Below are 20,397 nucleotides of genomic sequence, written 5' to 3' on the forward strand. Positions count from 1 at the left end.
CGTCCTTCTCTCCTTCTGCACTAAACCCGCAATTCAATGAAATGTCATTTTCCAACGTTTTAAAGTCCGATGTTCAGAGTTTCAACGTCTCTCTCAATCTCTCTAAATGTTTCAACACTGTTTCTTTTGTATTATTGCAAACAAGACACACACACACACACACACACACATGAACCCACATGGGTCCAGACCAGGGGAGTCGAGCTAGAAGCTGCCGGGCTGCTTCTGCACGTCATCATCCTGCATCATGGACCGGTGACGTCATCGTCACTGGGGGACGCCAATTCTAAAAGGCACCTGTGTGTGTTTGTGTGGCAGGGGGGAAGGGGGGGGGGAGGCTCCTCTTTCTAAGCTGCCATTGTTTAGCCTCATAGAGCCTTAAGGGTACAATGCACCCCCGCAGATACAAACCGTACCTGCAACCTGAGTCTAGGAATCACAATTCCAGCCTCTTCCACACACACACACACACACACACACACACACACACACACAGTCGTCTCTCACACACACCCAGGGGCCTCCGTCTCCCGTGAGGCCTGAGCAGCGTTGACGGAGGGCCGTATGATTCACACGACACCGGCACCACACGGGAAGCCTGCGTCACACCGCTCCGGCTCACAGGAGAACAGACCTCTTCCTCTTCTTCCGCCCCTCCTCTTCTTGTCCTCCACCTCTCTATGCACTCTCATCACTTCTTCTCTCTCTCTCTCTCTCTGTCACTCATCATCCACCCCGTGTGCTCTCGTCTTACCGTTACAGGGTTTCTCCTGTGTATTATTTATTGAGGAAAGAGTGCTCCATGTTCGTGCATCCGTTCAAGGGACTCAGGGGAAACGTTACAGACGTTTTAGGGGGCAATTTTTCCCCCCACTGACTGAAATCCAGAGGCATCTAGAAATAAATTGAGGGCAGTTTTTGAAACTTGTGAAATAACCTTTAATCTTTTTTTCAAAAATAATAAATATACTTATTTAGGCTTACAGTATATGAGCAACTGTCATACAAATGGCAATAATAAGACTATTATGCAATAATAAGACTATTAGGTAATAATAAGACTATTAGGGAATAATAAGACTATTAGGCAATAATAAGACTATTAGGTAATAATAAGACTATTAAGCAGTAATAAGACTATTAGGCAATAATAAGACTATTAGGGAATAATAAGACTATTAGGAGATATAAACATTAATAAGACATTACATGTTATTTTAACGCTTTTTATCCAGCGACTTACAATAAGTGCATTTCAACCTAGAGTACAAACTAAGAACAACAAAAGAACACAGGAGTAACATTTTCAAACATGGTCAGACTACAAAAGTACCATATAGTGTATCTAAGTGCCACTGAAGTGCAATCTGTGTTTTATCATAATATAGAGTCGGGAAAAGGTGTGTTTTCAGTCTCGACGGAAGATGTAGAGACTTTCTGCTGTCCTGATGTCAGTGGGAGCTCGTTCCACCACTGAGGAGCCAGGACAGCAAACAGTCTGGATTTCAGTGATTAGCTCGAGGTGCAGTAGTCACAAGTCGATTGGCTGTTGCCGAGCGGAAACGTGCCGGGGTGTGCGGTGTGACCATATCCCGGATGTAGACGGGGCCGATCCGTCTAGAGCACGTACGCCAGGACCAGTGTTTTGAAGCGGATGCGAGCAGCCACGGTAACCAGTGGAGAAGGCGGAGGAGCGGGTGGTGTGAGTGAATTTCGGGAGGCAGAAGACCAGAAGAGTCAGTGCATTCTGGATGAGCTGCAGGGGTCGGATGGCCTTAGCAGGTAGACCAGCCAGGAGGGAGTTGCAGTAGTCGAGGCGTGAAATGACCAGAGCCTGGATCAGAACCTGCGCCGCCTTCTGAGTAAGAAGAGGACGTATTCTCCTGATGTTGTGCAGCATGTACCTACATGTAGAGTCGTCGCAGCGATGTTGGCCGTCAGGGAGAGTTGACTGTCGAGTGTCACCCCGAGGTTCCTGGCAGTCCTGTTGAAGGTGATAGTCAGGTCGTGGGTGGGGGAGCCTTTCCCTGGAAGGAATAGTAGCTCAGTCTTGTCAGGGTTGATCTTCAGGTGGTGAGCAGACATCCACTGAGAGATGTCAGTCAGACAGGCAGAGATTCGTGCCGCCACCTGTGTTTCGGACGGTGGAAACGAGAAGATCAGTTGGGTGTCATCAGCATAGCTATGGTAGGAGAAGCCATGCGAACGAATGACAGAGCCGAGAGAATTTGTATACAGAGAGTAGAGGAGGGGACCCAGGACGGAGCCTTGAGGAACCCCAGTAGTGAGAGGACAAGGATCAGACACAGATCCTCTCAAGTTACCGGTAGGTGCGGTCTTTAAGGTAGGAAGAGAAAAGAGCGAGTGCAGTGCCTGAGATCCCCAGGTCCTGAAGAGAAGAGATCAGGATCTGGTGGTTCACGGTGTCAAATGCTGCAGAAAGGTCGAGAAGGATAAGGACAGAGGAGAGAGGCTGCTCTAGCAGTGTGAAGCTGCTCAGAGACAGCAAGAGGGCCGTCTCTGTCGAGTGGCCGGCCTTGAATCCAGACTGGTGAGGTCAAGAAGGTTGTTACTGTGGAGATAGGAGGACACTTGGCTCAAGATAGCTCGCTCAGAGTTTTGGAGAGAGAAAGGAAGAAGAGACGGTCTGTAGTTGCTGACTTCAGACGGATTCGGCGTGGGTTTCTTCAGGAGAGGGTTGACTCTCGCCTCCTTCAGAGAGTTAGGAAACAGCCAGTTGAGAGGAGCTGTTAATAAGATGGGTGAGGAAGGTCAGAAGGTCAGGAGCAATAGCCTGGAGAATGGGAGACGGGACGGTCAAGGCGCAGGTGGTCGGTCGGGCGGAGGTCACCAAGCTAAGAACTTTATTGGGAGACAAGGGGGTGAGGAAAGAGGGGATGAAGAAGTTAGTGTTGGTGAGGTGATAGAAGATGGATTTGTAAAGGAGGGCGTATGTCGTCTATCTTGTTTGTAAAGTAGTCGACAAAGTGGCTCGGCAAAAGGGTGGAAGGAGGAGGGGACAGGGGGATCAAGGAGGTTGGAAAAGATAGAGAAGAGTTTTTGGGGTTAGAGAAGGAAGACTGAATTTTGGTCAGGTAGAACGAGCTTTTGGCTGCAGAGATAGAGGAAGAGAAGGAGGAGAGGAGATTGATAGAAGAGCAAGTCTTCGCTTGATTCGATCGCCATTTTCTTTCCGCCCGCTTCAGGGTGGCTCTCGGCGCGCACGAGTCCGACAACCACGAGCCGGAGGATTTCGAACGGTCGTGTCTTAAAGGACAAAGAGAATCAAGAGATGAAGACAGGGAAGAGAGGAGAGTGTCTGGCAGAGTTAGGATGCATGGTGAAGCAGTCAGTTGAGGGAGAGCAGATAGGACAGAGGAGGCCAGAGAGGAGGGGCAGAGGGTGCGAATGTTGCGGCGTACAGGTGCAGAGTCTGTAGATATGGGTGGGTTGTCAGTACCAGAGAGCGAGAGAGTAAGAGATGAAGAAGTGGTCAGAGACATGGAGGTCACAGTGAGGTTAGAGGTAGAGCAGTTTCTTGTGAAAATGTAGTCAAGGTGGTTGCGGCTTTGTGAGTAGGAGGAGGGACTGAGTGAGAGGTTAAATGAAGACAGTAAGAGTAAGAGATCACATGACTTCTCTGTCTGGATGTTAAAGTCACCCAGAAGGATGAGCGGGGCCGTGTTCCGCAGTTCGATAGGAGGACGTCTAGCTCGTCCAAGAAATCTCCCAAAGAACCAGGGGGACGTAGAGAACAATGATGTTGAACCCCGGATGGTAACGGTCACCACTGAATGAAACTCAAAAGTCAGTGGATAAAGAGTGGAAGGGGACAGGGACAAAATGTGTGGTGGGAGAGAGAACCTCCACCCTCCACCCGACAGAGGGGGTGTGTGTGTGGGCTAAAGGAGAAGGCAGAGGAGAGAGCAGCCGGGTAGACGTGTTGTCTGCTGTGATCCAGGTCTCAGTGAGAGCCAGGAAGTCAGCGACTGCTCCACAGCAAAGCCAGAGATGAAGTCGGCCTTGCGGTTGGCTGACTGACAGTTCCAGAGGCCTTCTGTGACCAGGTGCTGGGTGTGAGTAGAAGGGGATAACAGAGGAGGTTCCGGTACATGAATGAGCAGGTCTATAGTAACTACGAGTAGAGATACGCACAGGTATGGAAAAGACACACATATTTAAAAAAAAAAAAAAAAAAAATGGGGAAATACTCAGCCACCCCCGAAGACTCCAACGGAAGACTCCTATGTCTTTGTCCTCCGAGTCTTCGTCCGATGAGTCACGCTGACGCTACAGCTGACGCGAAAAACCCCACCCGGTTATGAGCCCAAGTTAGTACCAATTACCTCCAGCCGCGTTGACACCGCCCCTTGGCTTTTGGTATTCAAATGACACTCAATAGAAACCAGGTGACGATCGCTCGTCCAATCAGTGAAGATTCAGGTGTCGGAACACAGGACACACCTCTCTACCAAAACAACTCCTTAAAACAGGACAGACTAACAATCCAGCAGCTTTAGACAACAAATACAACAGTAATTTTAGCAGATAAAAACTTAAAGAGAAGATACTTAGGATCCAAGTAGTCAGTAGTCTCGCCTCACAGGTAGAAAATGCACATTAATAAGACTATTAGGCAGTAAAAAGACTATTAGGCAATAATAAGACTATTCGGCAATAATAAGACTATTATGCAATAATAAGACTATTAGGCAGTAATAAGACTATTATGCAATAATAAGACTATTATGCAATAATAAGACTATTAGGCAATAATAAGACTATTAGTCCACAGATTCAAAGTGTTTTCTTAGATTTTTTTGGAACAAAAACAAACATAAATCAGACAATCATATTCAATTTTATTCTTATCTTTTAGTGGTTAATTATTATTATGTATATTTTTTAAACTATTAACTTATAACTTATTTCCTTTTTTTTTTAATGAAAAATTATATTTATAGATTTTTTTTGTACCTACCAATAGGCAATACAGAGAAGACACACACAACAATGAACAACAACAAAATGCTATTAAATTATTGAAATTATGGGGGCATTTGCTTCTCTCCTCTGATATCAGGGGCAACATTCTATATCTTAGGGGCAGTTTTGACCTTTAACCTCGTGTGATTCTGACGCTGGCTGCACTGCAGGAAGGAAGGGGCCTTCATCAACACGTGATGGAGGGAATGATTCAACCGAGCCGTCCCGTCTTACTGACGGATCACTGGTGTGGATCGCTGGCTCTCCTCCTGGTGCGCTCGCATCCCAGGTGTCCCGACCATATGGCGAGTCGGCGTTCACACCCAGAGGTCCTCAAGAGGAGAGAGAGAGGCGGAGCGGCTCCATGTGGGCGGAGGGTCGCGTCACTCCTCTGCTGTGAAGTCTGGAACTTCGCAAAAGCCAGGGAGATAAGCTCCGCCCCCCTTAAGGCGCGAATGAAGCGAATGCCGCTCATGTTGGAAATGAGGGTGACATCTGATTGGCTACAGATACGTCTGTGTTGAAAAAAACACATTTGCGAATGTAGCCACGGCAGGGGAGTCTCAAAAACACACAAAACAAACGCAGTGCGATCGACAAACACACACATCTGAGTTTATTCATGTGGCGTTGGAATGTATTTGTGAATCGTTCTGCGTGCCTTTGGGAATCAAATATATTTGTGAGTCTTTGTGTTTGCATTTGTAAATCTTTGTGGTGATTTGTGAATCTTTGTGTTCATTTGTGAGTCTCTGAATTTGTAAATCTTTGTGGTGATTTGTGAGTCTGTGTTCATTTGTGAGTCTCTCTGTGTGCATTTGTGAATCTTGGTGTTTGCATTTGTGAATCTTTGTGTTCATTTGTGAATCTTTGTGTTCATTTGTGAGTCTCTGCATTTGTGAGTCTTTGTGTTCATTTGTGAGTCTCTGCATTTGTAAGTCTTTGTGTTCATTTGTGAGTCTCTCTGCATTTGTGAGTCTTTGTGTTTGCATTTGTGAGTCTCTGTGTGCATTTGTGAGTCTCTCTGCATTTGTGAGTCTCTGTGTGCATTTGTGAGTCTTTGTGTTTGCATTTGTGAATCTTTGTGTTCATTTGTGAATCTTTGTGTTCATTTGTGAGTCTCTCTGCATTTGTGAGTCTTTGTGTTTGCATTTGTGAGTCTATGTGTGCATTTGTGAGTCTCTCTGCATTTGTGAGTCTTTGTGTTTGCATTTGTGAGTCTCTGTGTGCATTTGTGAGTCTTTGTGTTTGCATTTGTGAGTCTCTGTGTGCATTTGAGTCTTTGTGTTTGCATTTGTGAATCTTTGTGTTCATTTGTGAATCTCTGTGTGCATGTGTGAGTCTCTGTACATGTGTGAGTCTCTGTGTGCATGTGTGAGTCTCTGTGTGCATGTGTGAGTCTCTGTGCATGTGTGAGTCTCTGTGCATGTGTGAGTCTCTGTGTGCATGTGTGAGTCTCTCTGCATTTGTGAGTCTTTGTGTTTGCATTTGTGAGTCTCTGTGTGCATTTGTGAGTCTCTCTGCATTTGTGAGTCTTTGTGTTCATTTGTGAGTCTCTCTGCATTTGTGAGTCTTTGTGTTTGCATTTGTGAGTCTCTGTGTGCATTTGTGAGTCTCTCTGCATTTGTGAGTCTCTCTGCATTTGTGAGTCTTTGTGTGTGCATGTGTGAGTCTCTCTGCATGTGTGAGTCTCTCTGCATTTGTGAGTCTTTGTGTTCATTTGTGAATCTTTGTGTTCATTTGGGAGTCTTTGTGTTCATTTGTGAGTCTCTCTGCATTTGTGAATCATTGTGTTTGTATTTGTGAATCTTTGTGTTTGCATTTATGAGTCTTTGTGTTTTCATTTGTGATTCTTTGTGTTTAATTTGTAAATCTTTGTGTTTGGATTTGTGAGTCTCTCTGTGTGCATTTGTGAATCTTTGTGTTCATTTGTGAATCTGTGTTTGCATTTGTACTTATTGAGTCTGATCTGACCCCACACCCTATAGCCTTCGGACAAAACCCTCAATACCTCGAGGAATCACCCTGTCCTACACAGCAAAGGAATCAGTGGTCTGAAGGGCTGAGAGAAGAGAGAAAAGAGGGGAGGGGGGGGGGGGGGATAAATACAATGAAAAGGAAACACGAGAGAAAATGAACGTGCAGAGCTGAGATGTGATGGTAAGCAAAGGAGCTCCCAAAAAGCAAAAGATCCACGCAGCGTCTGAGTCGCTCGCTGCAGAGCGACAACAGAGACACACCTCCGGTCCGCACAACGCATCCTCTCAGACACCGCCGCCTCCCAACACACACTCCATAGAGCGGCCGGCACGGGCCAATCAGCATCAGTCTGACACGGAGCCGACCGGGGCACATTTATAAAGCTAATACACAAACTTTAAAGGGATTTATGGTCAATAAAAAAACATGAATAATGGATTTGTGGATTATCTACATCAAAAAGCTCTCAGTGCTGTATGCAACATAGTATAATATACTTGTAACACACCCACTAACAGATTTAAAGCTATGGGCATAACACTGTAATGCATGACTTGCATAACGGCTGCTTAATGAGGCTCAATGTGTTCACTCGCCGTCCCTCAAAGTCCACAGCGGGGTCGGCGGTGTTCTCAGACCGGCGTTACGACGCTGCACACTTCTTCACACACACACACACACACACACACACACACACACACACACACACACACACACACACACACACACACACACACACACACACACACACACACACACACACACACACCAAAAAAATACAATACCAAGACAATCAACACTCTCCACATTAATGTACCCGCAGTGGCACTATATGCCCAGTGAGCCTAAACACTACAAATCGAGCCCTCTTCAAGCTCGGTTTGTTCCACTTGAGCAAGAAGAAGAAGAAAAAAAGCACGAGTGCTTTTGATGCAGATCAGCGGGGCCCAGAAATACATTGTCACTCTAGAAAACGCTTACTCATCTTAAATTTTTTATTTATTTAATGTGTTTGAATTAAAGGATGCATTTGAAGGAAATGGCAAATGTGGATGTATAAAAACAATTAAAAAAAGATCGGGAAGCTGAAAACAATTTATCCAAGTGGCACGCTGTCGCTCATCCGTCATCAGTAAGAGATGTAATAACAGCCGTAGCTGGAGAACATCAGAGCTATTAGCCTGTTGGAGAACAAGGAAGCAAACTCCATGTCAGTGATGTGTCGGTTCTACGTTTAGAATAAAAGAAGAATGTTGAGAGGAGAGTTAGAGGCCAGTGGGGGAAGGAAATCGTACAATTTCGTGCAGCCTTGCACATAGAAACATGGAGGTGCCATCCGGAACCGAAAATGGTTCTTCAGAGTGATGCCATAGAAGAACTATATTTGGTTCCACAAAGAACCTTTCAAACCAGGGTTCTTTAAAGAACCATTTCCTTCAAGAGTTCTTCAAAGAACCTATAAAGGTGTCTCAAAGAACCTTAAAACATGTTTCTGAACTCAGTTAAAAGTTCACACCTGATGTTCAGAGAACTATAGCAGGACATTTAAATGTCATATTTCTAAGCGGCACATCATGCCCGCCGCATGTCTTCGTGTGACATGACCGTCGTATCGAGAACACGCCGCGTGAGTCACGGCGGCGGCGGCAGGAGGTTGGCGCGGCTCCAAGACAGAAACTTCTCGGTCTCAAAATGTTCCCCGCCGGTGTCGGAGCACAAGGAGAACGGACGCCGGCGCGGGCGCTCCGACCGGCGCTCCGACCGGCGCTCCGACCAGCGCTCCGACCGGCGGGCCAAGAACACGTCACTTTTTACATCAGCAGGATGGATGTCAGCAACTGACCTAGACTGGAAGAAAAAAAACTCGAGGACACGTGGGTGTACTGCAGTCTGCTACTGCCCCCAGACCAGCACCCAGTCTGGCTGTGTGTAATGTCAGATGGAATGAGAGCGAGAGAGAGGGAGAGAGACAAACAGAGAGAGAGAGACTATATACTGGGAAGAAGAGATAGAGAGAGAGAAAGAGAGAGAGAGAGAATATATTCTGGGAAGAAGAGATAGAGAGAGAGAAAGAAAGAGAGAGAGTATATACTGGGAAGAAGAGAAAGAGAGAGAAAGAGAGAGAGAGACAATATACTGGGAAGAAGAGACAGAATATATACTGGGAAGAAGGGAAAGAAAGAGAGAGAGACTATACTGGGAAGACGAGTGTGTGTGTGTGTGTGTGTGTGTGTGTGTGTGTGTGTGTGTGTGTGTGTGTGTGTGTGAGAGAGAGAGAGACTACATGGAAGAAGATAGAGAGACTATATACTGGGAAGAAGATAGAGAGACTATATACTGGGAAGAAGATAGAGAGAGACTATATACTGGGAAGGAGAGAGAGAGAGACTATAAACTGGGAAGGAGAGAGAGACTATATACTGGGAAGGAGAGAGAGAGAGACTATATACTGGGAAGAAGATAGAGAGAGACTATATACTGGGAAGAAGATAGAGAGAGACTATATACTGGGAAGGAGAGAGAGAGAGACTATATACTGGGAAGGAGAGAGATTTTTTTTGATTTTTGAAAAACACTTTATTTACATTTTTTCCATCACAACGTTTCTCTACAAATAAAGTGTTTTAAAAATCAGGTTATTTAAAATAAAAGCAAACAAACAAAACATTAAAAACATTAAAAAAGAAAACATGTTTTACCGAATAAAAAGTGGTGCAAACTCCAGCTCCTCCTCTACCACAGAACAAACAATATCTTTAAAACACCAGCGTTGTTTAAAAGCATCCAGGTCTCCAATGTGTTTGTAAAACCTGAACTCCAGCAGAGTCTGGCTCTGATGTTACAGAGCCACACTGCCTTGGCCTCCTGCCCTCTCTGTTTTCCACCCGGGACTTCCTAGTTAAATAAATTGCCATTTTGCTTCACGGATAAAAATTTAGGAGCTGCCACTTTTCTTTTCTGTTTTTGTAGGCAGCTCCCATGATAAAACCTTCTCTGTAAAACCACATTAAAAGACTAAAACCACTGTTAAAAGAGCGAAGAAACTCAAAAGTCTCTTACACTCGTTAAAAACATGGTAAATAGTCTCCGGAGGTCACAGAAGGGCACTGGCTCAGGACAGCGGGATTGATTACGAAATAAAAGCGTTGGACGCGACAGCACCGTGTAAAATCCGCCACTGGAGGTCAGCGGTCCTTTTCTTTAGGGAGGCTTGTATAGGACCCCCACTGCGGCCAGGGCCTCCATGCCCAAGTCTCTGACCACACAGTGGGCGGTCTGTTGCACAGTCTGGACCTGTTGATGCTCTTCACGAGGTTAAAATACAAAGTCTTCTTGTCTGCTTTGTTCAGTGTGCAGTTTTCTGGGTGGCTCGTTCTCAGCAGGGGCGGTGAGTCCCCTAGCTCCGGGCTGAGGAGATGTTTGGGAAGGGTCTGCAGGGTCCGGCTCTGCTCTCCGCTGGCTGTAGTCGTTGAGGAGGCTCCTCCAACCCGGTCAGCCTCTGCCTCCACAGCTCCAGGAGCCTCCTCGCCACCGGTCGGAATGCAGACCCAGCAGGGAGCCCAGGGCCGGGGTCGCTCAGCGTCGGCCCCACTGCATCCACCAACTGCTGCAGAAAGGGTCTTTGTTAGCAGCGCCCCGTTAGTCCAGGGTGACGCTGCTGCTAATGTCTAGTTTTGCCCGTGAATTAATGGTTCTCTCAACAACCAGAACAGAGAGTCAGACTGTGGGCACCTTCGTGCTTAAAAGGGCCCACGACTTAAAAACACCCTGATAAAAAGGAGGCAGCCCACTTAGTTTTAAAAAGCTGGGGTCTATTAAAACAGAGCAGTATCCAGCCCTAGGTTGTCAGCACGTCTGAGGATGCAGCTGGCCACGTCTCGCCACACTAAAACCCCGGACTCGTTAAAACTTCTGAACAAACTGTAATCTAAAAGTGGCCGTCCGGCTGGCCAGGTGGACAAGGCCCTGTCCCCTCCTCTCTGGCTAAAACAGCACCCCTGTGGCACCCAGTGTAGACCCTCCCAAAGAAATCCACCATCTTCTTTTGTATGTTGGCTAAGAAGCCCGAGGAGGGTCTAAACAGGTCAACCTGTGCCACAGTTGGGATGCAATAAGATTGTTTAAAACCAGTACTCTACCCTTAAAAGACATCTGGGGGAGCAGCCACTTCCACTTGGAAAGTTTCCCTCTATCTTCTCTGTGACACCTCCCAGTTCTTCTGGACCATGCTCGGTTTCCCAGGTATATTCCTAAATATTTAAAACCGTCCGTCTTCCATATGAGTTTTGTGGAAGAACCGGAGGCCGCCACGCCACTCCCCCACAGCGAGGGCTTCGCTTTTCTTCCAGTTCACCCTCGCTGATGATGCCGTGCTAAAATCATGTACTATTTGATTTAAAAGGTTTACATCTTTTTGGCTTTTAATAAAAACAACGGCGTCGTCGGCATACGCCGATAAAATCGTTCTTCCATTAAAACCAGGTAAAACCAAACCATGCAGGCTAGAGCGTATTTTAATGAGGAGGGGCTCGAGGGAGAGTGCGTAGAGCATCCCGGACAGAGCACAGCCCTGCCGGACCCTCTACTCACTCTAAAAGGAGCACACAGCCTGCCGTTTATCTTCAGCACACTCTCAACATTACTGTACAACACCTTGATCTTAGCTATGAAACCAGCGCTGAACCCAAACTTCCCAGAACTTTCCAGAGGAAACCGTGTTCAACGCGGTCAAAAGCCTTTTCCTGATCTAGAGAAATCAGACCAGTATCCATACCCAACGAGCTGGAGACCTCCAAAACGTCCCGAATGAGGTGGACGTTGTCCACCATGGACCTGCCGGGCACACAGTAGGTCTGGTCCCGATGGAGGACCTGCTCCATAGCTCCCCTCAGCCTGGAGGCGAGGACCCTGGACAGAAGCTTGTAATCCACACACAGCAGAGACACAGGGCGCCAGTTACCGATATCCTGCGGGTTTCCTTTTTTTGGTAGTAGCGTCAGCACTGCCCTCCGGCAGGACATCGGCATGGAACCAGAGGCCAGACTCTCGTTGAAGACGTCTAGGATGTCCCTTCCGAGGACATCCCAGTATTTCTTGTAAAACTCAGCGGGGAGGCCGTCGATTCCGGGGGCGCGCCCTCCCTGCATTCCCTGCAGGGCAGCTTTCAGCTCTTGGGGGGTTATGGGTCTGTCGAGCTCCTCATTAGTCTCCTCGGAGACCTGAGGCAGCTCCCCACAGAGCCCCTCCGCGACTCTCCCTCCTCCCTATACTCAGTGGCATAAAGGGAGGAGTAAAACCCCACCGCTCGCTTCCGAATCTGGCTTGGCTCCACAACCGGCTGCCCTGCGTCCGTCAGCAGTGAGTGGATCACTCGCCCCTGCCCACTCCTCTTCTCCAGGCCGAAGAAGAAGCTAGAGGGAGTGTCCATCTCCGCGATGGTCTGGAATCGGGACCTGACCAGTGCGCCTTGTACTCTAACTTCGAACAGGTCGGCGAGCCTGCTTTTACTTTGAGGACTTCAATATGTCCTCGATCTCCTGTGGACTCGCTCAAACTTTCTAGGTCCACTATCTCAGTCTCCAGGTCCTTCATAGATCTGGTGACGTCTCTAGTGACGTTGAAAGTGTGCTGCTGACAAAGGAGCTTAATTTCTACCTTACCACGGTCCCACCACTGCCTAAGATTATTAAAATCACTCTTCCTCAGCCTAAAAATGCCCCAAAAATAAAACAACACCTCTCTAAAACTCCTATCGAAAGTTAAAACTGTATTAAAATGCCAATATGCACTCCTGGGTAAAAAGTTCCTAATAAAAACATGACATAAAACCAAAGAGTGATCAGTAAAACCAGCCGGAACAATGCTGCACATTTTAAAAATACTAAAATGGTGCTTAAAAACATAAATACGGTCTAACCTGGCTGAGGAGATCCTTCCCTCCCTAACGTGGGACCATGTGTACTGTCGGCAGTCTGGATGCATCCGTCTCCACACGTCCACCAGACCATGAGAATGGACCAGCCTCCTCAGCACCTGCTGTGAAGCTGGATGTGGCTCTGTGTGATTTCTGTCTTTAAAATCATCCTCTGTGCAGTTAAAAACCCCCCCCAAGAATAAAAAATCCTCCGAGGCACAGTCATTTAAAACATCATTAATTTTGGATAAAAACAGCTTCCTCTCTGCCCCGGTTGTTGGAGCATAGACATTAATTAAAACAACATTAAAAAGGTCGAACCGTGCTTTCACAAAGAACAGCCTCCCCTCCACGATGTGTTTGACCTCCAGTGACCGCGGGCTGAAGGCCCTGGAGAAGAGGAAGCCCACTCCTCCGCTGAGGTTGGTGTTGTGGCTCAGGAGGACTTCCCCCACTCCCTCCTCCAGTCCGCCTCGTTGGTGCTGTCGCTGCGTCTCTTGTAAGAAGAGAACATCGTTGGCTTTCATCTTGTTAAATTCATAAATAGATGTTCTCTTCTTACTGTCCTCGCCCATTTACGTTTAAAACTCCGACTCTGAATGTGTTCATTAAAAGAAAAGAGTTTAAAAAACAAATAAAACTTAAAATCAACAAATCAAATAAAACCCACATTGGAGCTCTCCACCTCCCCCTGCTGGATGCACTCCTTTACTTTGAGTAAAATCTTTTTAATCCTAAAAACCTCTTGCTTTTCAAACTTTTTCTTTTTCATATAATATCGGCAAGACTGTACAAAGGTCACGAGGTCAGGAAGTGATCCCTGACCTCCACTTTCCTTTTGTTTTTTGTTCTGTGTAAAAACTGGCTTATTTCATCCACTGTATGAAGTTTTTGAGCTTGACTGTTTGTTAAAATTAGAGGAGAGTCGCTGTCGTCTGCCCCCTCCTCATCACTGCTGTCCTCCACCGGCCCCGCCCCTTGACTCCTCCTCCTCTCCTCCACCCTGCTGGCCTTGGCCTCGCTGCCGGCACTCTGGCCGCTCTTCTTTCTTTTTGGGGCCTCTTTCTGCCCCCCTGCTTCCTCCTCATCCATCTCTACCTGCTCCACCCCCTCTTCCTCTGCACCGTCCTCCTCCACCTCTTCGCCTCCACCCACCTGCCCTACCCCCTCTATGGGCTTCTCACCACCCTTGTCCTCGTCTTTATTTCCCTTTTCCTCCTCTTTCCCACTTTCCTCATTATTCTCCACCCCACTCCCCACTTCCACCTCTAAGCCCGTGCCACCATCACCACCATCACCAATATTTTTTGTTGTTTTTTTAATCTTTTTTTGTTTCCCCCCCCCTTCTTTTTCTTGTTTTCCTTCCTCCTCCCACTTCCCACCTCACCCACAGCCTCTACCCCACTGCTCTTGGCAGATCCCCCCACATCCCCTCCATTTTCTTGGTCCGCTTTTCCTTTTTTTTCGTCGCTCCCGACTCCACCCACAGCCTGCTTCTCACTGCCCTGTCCAGCCTCCCACCCTCTTCCCCCTCGCCACCCTTACCCCATCGCCACCATCACCACCATCACCCCCATCACTCACTCCCTCATTCATACTCACCACATGTGTGTCAGATACAGCAGCAGTGGCGCCGCCCGCGCCTCCGCTGGAATCGGCGGCCCGCAGCCGCAGCGCCTGCCGGCGCTCGCAGCGTCTCCTCTCAGAGACGCCGCGGTTGCAATCCCTGCTGCCGCAGCCGCGGCAGCCGCCACACCAGCGGCGCCCCACGCTGGTGTAGCGCGACGCGGCGCTCCGGACAGACCCGAGCCGCCCGGACCAGCTGGCGCAGGGTCGCCTCGCTTCGAACAGACCCTCGCGGTGTGCCCCTCCTCTCCGCAATGAAAGCACTTCATCGCCGATGAAGACGCGTAGACGTTATAGTTGAAATCATCTACTCTGACGCTGAAGCGCAGGTTTAACTCCGCGCTCCGGTCGTTGAGTATCATATAAACCGATCTACGATGACTCATGATGTGCTTCATCTCGCTCTCCTTGAACCCCGATGAGATCTCTCTCATCGGGGAGACCAGTTTTCCGTGCCGGGAGAGCTCTCTGCTGAGAAACTCATCGGAGATGAGCGGAGGGACGTTTGAAACGAGGACTCTGGTGGACGGCTGGTCCAGCGGAAACACCTGCACAAACAAATCTCCCACCGAGAGACCCTCCTCTACCACGCGGCTCACCTTCCCCACCTGATCCAGGAAGATCACGACCGAGCCGTTCATCTTGCCGGCGGACTTCACGCTGCTGAACCCGACCTTCTTCCCGACTGCCCGAGCCAATTCCTCCACGCTGCACGAGGAGTCACCGGAGATCTTAATCCCGTGTCTCCTCGTGAGCAGCGGGGGGGGAATCGGTGCAAACATTTCTGCCACGCACCGAGCCCGGTGAGGCACCGGCAGCGGGAAGACACCCAGAGAAAAACCCAAATAACCACCAAACAACTTAAACTACTGTGAAACCCAACTAATACACCACATAAACTAAATACAAACAACTATGAAAGAATAGAGAAGAGAGAAACACACAGACAACGCTCCGCAGCTCTCACACGCACACCCTGTCGCTCTGACGCTCAGCGTGAACTGAGAGAGAGAGAGAGAGAGAGAGAGAGAGAGAGAGAGGCTCATAACCCCTGTGGACATATTTAGCTGATCAACATGACAACAGTAAATAAGTCAGTAATTAAAAGCTCATTTCTTTTTGTCTCCCTGGGGCAGGAAGTGGATTTTATTCCTCCACAACTGGAGATGATTCTGCCCTCAGAGCCAGAGAGCACGACACGTTGTCACGCGTTCATGAGGAAGTTAGATCATAAAACCCTTTAAAAAGTGACAAAACGACAACAGGGATAATCTCATCCCCGCCGTGACACCTCCAATGACCTCAGAGAAGTATCGGTAATATGAACCCTCATCACTCCCATCCGGGCTGTTCCTACATCAACGGCACATGTCGTCCTCTCCGGCTCCGTCGCCCTCAACCGTCGCTGCATGTTGATGAGCAAGAGGTGTGAGAAGAGTCCGTGAGATGAGTGTGTGTGTGTGTGTGTAGGTGTGTGTGTTACTGTGTTCCAGAGCTCTCCGCCTGGAACTCCTCACGAGGAGCACCACCACCACCACCACCATCACCACCACCATCACCACCCCCACCACCACCACCACCACCATCACCATCACCACCCCCACCACCACCATCACCACCACCACCACCACCACCATCACCACCACCACCATCACCACCACCACCACCATCACCACCCCACCACCACCACCACCACCATCACCACCACCACCACCATCACCACCCCCACCACCACCACCATCACCACCACCACCACCATCACCACCACCACCCCCACCACCACCACTACCACCATCACCACCACCACCACCATCACCACCCCACCCCCACCACTCCCCACCACCACCACCACCACCCCCCTAACCACCACCCCCACCACCACCACCCCCACCCCCACCACCACCACCACCCCACCACGCTGGCAGATGGCGAGTGTTGGTTGGCCCCCGGTTGCAGTACACCGGCTGCCCACCAGGAGGCTAAAACACACGGCAGTATATATATAATATATATTATAACTAGGGCTGTCAATCGATTAAAAAAATTTAACTAATTAATCGCACATTTTGAAATTGCGATTAATTAATCGCGATTAATTGCGATTAATCGCAATTAAAAGTTCAAAGTTCAAAGTTCATTCTTTTTAAAGACAAAACTTCACACAGAGCTGTGTTTTCAAAGAGGCTCCTACATATACAGTGCCAGCGAGGTATTTAATATCGTTGATGATAAATTGTTTCTTCAGTGAAACATCAGATTAGTAAAAAAAAAAAAGTATATTGAGACCCCATTGGTCCTGTCATCTTTAACATTGAACAGCAGCAGAACCAGTGGCCTTGGTAACTGACTGACATTCACATATGTCCCGTTAACCCTCTGGAGGCTGGGGGCATTTAATACATTTTACAAAATAAATTAAATTCACCGTTTAAAGTCTTTTGCATGTGACACCCCCCCACGTGTTATACATCAAACATTCCAGAACAATCTCAGCTCTGAAATGAGCCTCATTGTCCTCGCGCCGTGTCCTCTGGTTCTCTGACTGACAGGCTGCTAAATGAGCCTAACCTGTGAGGTGGGAGGTCCTTTGTGATTTACTGAGTGTTCATTGGGTTTTTTCCCCCCCGAAATGTTGACAGACAACGGATTGACCAATCACGGTGAAGGTTTCGTGTGACGAGTTATTTCCGCGCCGCGTCCCGACACGTCGCCCTCCGTTCCTCTGTGTATCAGAGGGGGAGACGGGAGGAAGGAGAGCAGGAGGAAACCCGACTGATTCATCCACGAGTTAAACTGATTTCTGCTCCTTATTTTCGCGGAGAAATGATTGTTTTAAAAACGGAAACAGTGTCAAACCGTACTGCCGCGGTTTAAAAAAAAAAAAAAAAAACTTGCGTTAATTGCGTTAAAATATTTTAGTGCGTTAACGCGGCCAAATTAATCGCATAGATTAACGCGTTAACGCTGACAGCCCTAATTATAACACAATGCTGGCACACTGCACACACACGTGGGGTGTGGGCTCCACCCGAGGGGTAGAAGGAGGGGGAGGGGTGCTTAGGAATGAGGAATCTTAATATCAGCTAATTCTTTAGAATACTTAAGTTATTGTTCTCGTGTCTGTCGGATCTTTTGTTCTTCTTCTTCTTTCTTACATTTGTATTTTATTTTCATTGTATACGTCTCAACATGTTTTTATGTAAAACCTTTAAGAATTACATTTGCACGAGAAACACAATAGATAATGTCCCTGAGGCTTTTACTGAAAAAGATCCCATTCGGTCGGAATTCCAATCAATCGGGTTGTTGCCGTGGCAACGGTAACCAGGTCATGTGTTTGTCGGACGTGAGGAAGAAAAGGCCAAACTCCCAAAAAGACAAATCAATTTCCTGATGTCGGAGGGGCGGAAGGGTGTGTGTGTGTGTGTGTGTCTGTGTGTGTAGGTGTGTGTGTGTGTTTGTGCGTGCGTGTGTGTGCATTTGTGTGTGCGTGTGTGCGTGCGTGTGCGTGTGTGTGTGTGTGTATCTGTGTGTGTAGGTGTGTGTGTGTGTGTTTGCGTGTGTGTGTAGGTGTGTTTGCGTGTGTGTGTTTGTGCGTGTGTGTGCGTTTGTGTGTGTGTGTGTGTTCTTGTTTATATTTCTGTATATTTCATTTTATGGCCTTAAGCTCCACCCCCAAGTCCAGCAAGACCAACACACCGTGATGGCTAAGTGTCCATACAAGACCACTGACCACCAGCCATGTCTCATTTTATGACTCATCCCCGATTCACACACACTCACACGCATACACACACACACACACACACACTCAAACAACGACACGAGCAATTAGGCAACATTATGGGCAAAGTATTTGCATATCTTCTCATAAATCACGTGCTAAACACACACACACACACACACCATTAATCCTATTAAATAGTCCAGAAGCTTAAAGAATCTGTGTGTGTGTGTGCACATTGCTTGTGTTTCTATAATTTAGCAGCACACACACACACACACACACACCTCTCCCACTGCTCCCGCTAACCCCCCCCCCCCCCCCCCCCCCCGACTTTACATCAATCAAATCCTGCCGACATCCTGCGTCACTGCTGACAGAGGATGCAAATTATCTAAACGTAGCACAAAAAAACACGTGAGGAGAGAGAGAGAGAGAGACCCAAACAACCCAAAAATAACTGGTAACATCAGACTTATATCCTCCCAGGGAGGGATTGTATACTTCATTCATTTGGCTCGTTTCCTCTACTACCACACACACACACACACACACACACACACACACACACAACCACTAACACACAGACACATATGCAGCCCAGTAGAGTAGATGTACATCAATAACACTCATGCATAAATCCCTGCCACACACACACACACACACACACACACACACTTTCTCTCTCTCTAGAATTGTTGGATGTGAAGGCACCAGGAGCAGTGTGTTCATTGGGTGCAGGTGTAATTGGTTTGACCTGACATCATACCTGTCTGCTCTACTTATTCATGTATTTACTCAACAACATGACACTGCTCATGAATTAAATAAAAGATGTGCCGTCTCTGGGCAACAGGCCGGGCTGCCGACGAGCAGCGTGACGCTGCCTCCAAGTGTCACATTTCAGTTTCGGGAGAGTCGAGCGTCAAGAGACGTAAACGTGACGAGGTTTATTTAATTATGACCCAAAACGATTTGCATTAAAATGAAGAAAGAAAGAACACGCACGTCATGAGTGACCTCAAAGACAATTTTAGTCATTTGCAAGGCAAGTTTAAGGGAAGCAAGCTGATCCCTGATGTATATATATATATATATATAATATAGTATATATATATACATAATATATATATATATATATCTTATATATTGTGTATATATATATGTATATTATATATATTATATATTTATTATATATATAATATATATACTATATAAATATGTATATATACAACATATATATTGTATATATATTGTATACATATATTATATATAATATATATACACCATATATATAACATATAATATAATATATATATGATGTATACAATATATATATGTATATATACAACATATATATTTATAATACATAAAAAAAATTCTATAGCGCTTTTCATAGTACTCAAAGACGCTTATATATGTATATATACAACATATATATATATATTGTATATATATATATAGTATATATATATACAATATATATATAATATATACATATAATATATATTGCATATATGTATATTCTATGTTGTATATACACATATATATTGTTAATATAATATATATATATTAAATATATATATATTGTGTATATATATTATATATATTGTGTATATATATATTATATACAATACATATATACAATATACACACACAATATTTATAGGAGCTGAATGCAGATCTCGACTGACCTGTTACTAAAGGACAGCCAATCATGTGCAGTGAGAACCATCGATAGTCAAAAGAGATTCGACCACAATTCTTCATCCCGACTGCAGAATGATCTTCACAATCCCTCCTGCGGCTGGAGAACATGTTATAAACTGTGTAATAAACTGTGTTATGAACCGTGGGGTTTGACGGCGTCTCGTATGACTCAGGCACATACTGTGTACCCGGCAATCTGGCACGCAACCTTTTGTCACATGCCATCACGCCTCCCTCCCATCTTCCCTCTGTCTGTCTCCGCTAACAAACCACCGAAGACAAGCAGAGAGAGAAAAACAAGCACGATGTCACTAAGGCTTTTTTTCTCTTCTTTTTTCTCTCACAGTGAGACAGACGAGCACCAACAGAAGGGATGAGGAGGAGGAGGAGGAGGAGGATGAGGAGGAGGAGGAGGAGGAGGAGGAGGAGCTGCCACCACCCAGAGCCTACTGTCACT

At 46.8% G+C, this 20,397-nt stretch overlaps 1 protein-coding gene across 2 annotated transcripts in view; it reads right to left on the reverse strand.

Annotated features, from left to right (window-relative positions):
• pde4ba (phosphodiesterase 4B, cAMP-specific a) overlaps positions 1 to 20,397 on the reverse strand; it is a 111,523-nt gene that overhangs the window by 76,333 nt on the left and 14,793 nt on the right. The gene's annotated exons all lie outside the window — the stretch shown is intronic.

Source organism: Pseudoliparis swirei, chromosome 5, assembly GCF_029220125.1.
Source record: "Pseudoliparis swirei isolate HS2019 ecotype Mariana Trench chromosome 5, NWPU_hadal_v1, whole genome shotgun sequence".
Taxonomy (NCBI): domain Eukaryota; kingdom Metazoa; phylum Chordata; class Actinopteri; order Perciformes; family Liparidae; genus Pseudoliparis; species Pseudoliparis swirei.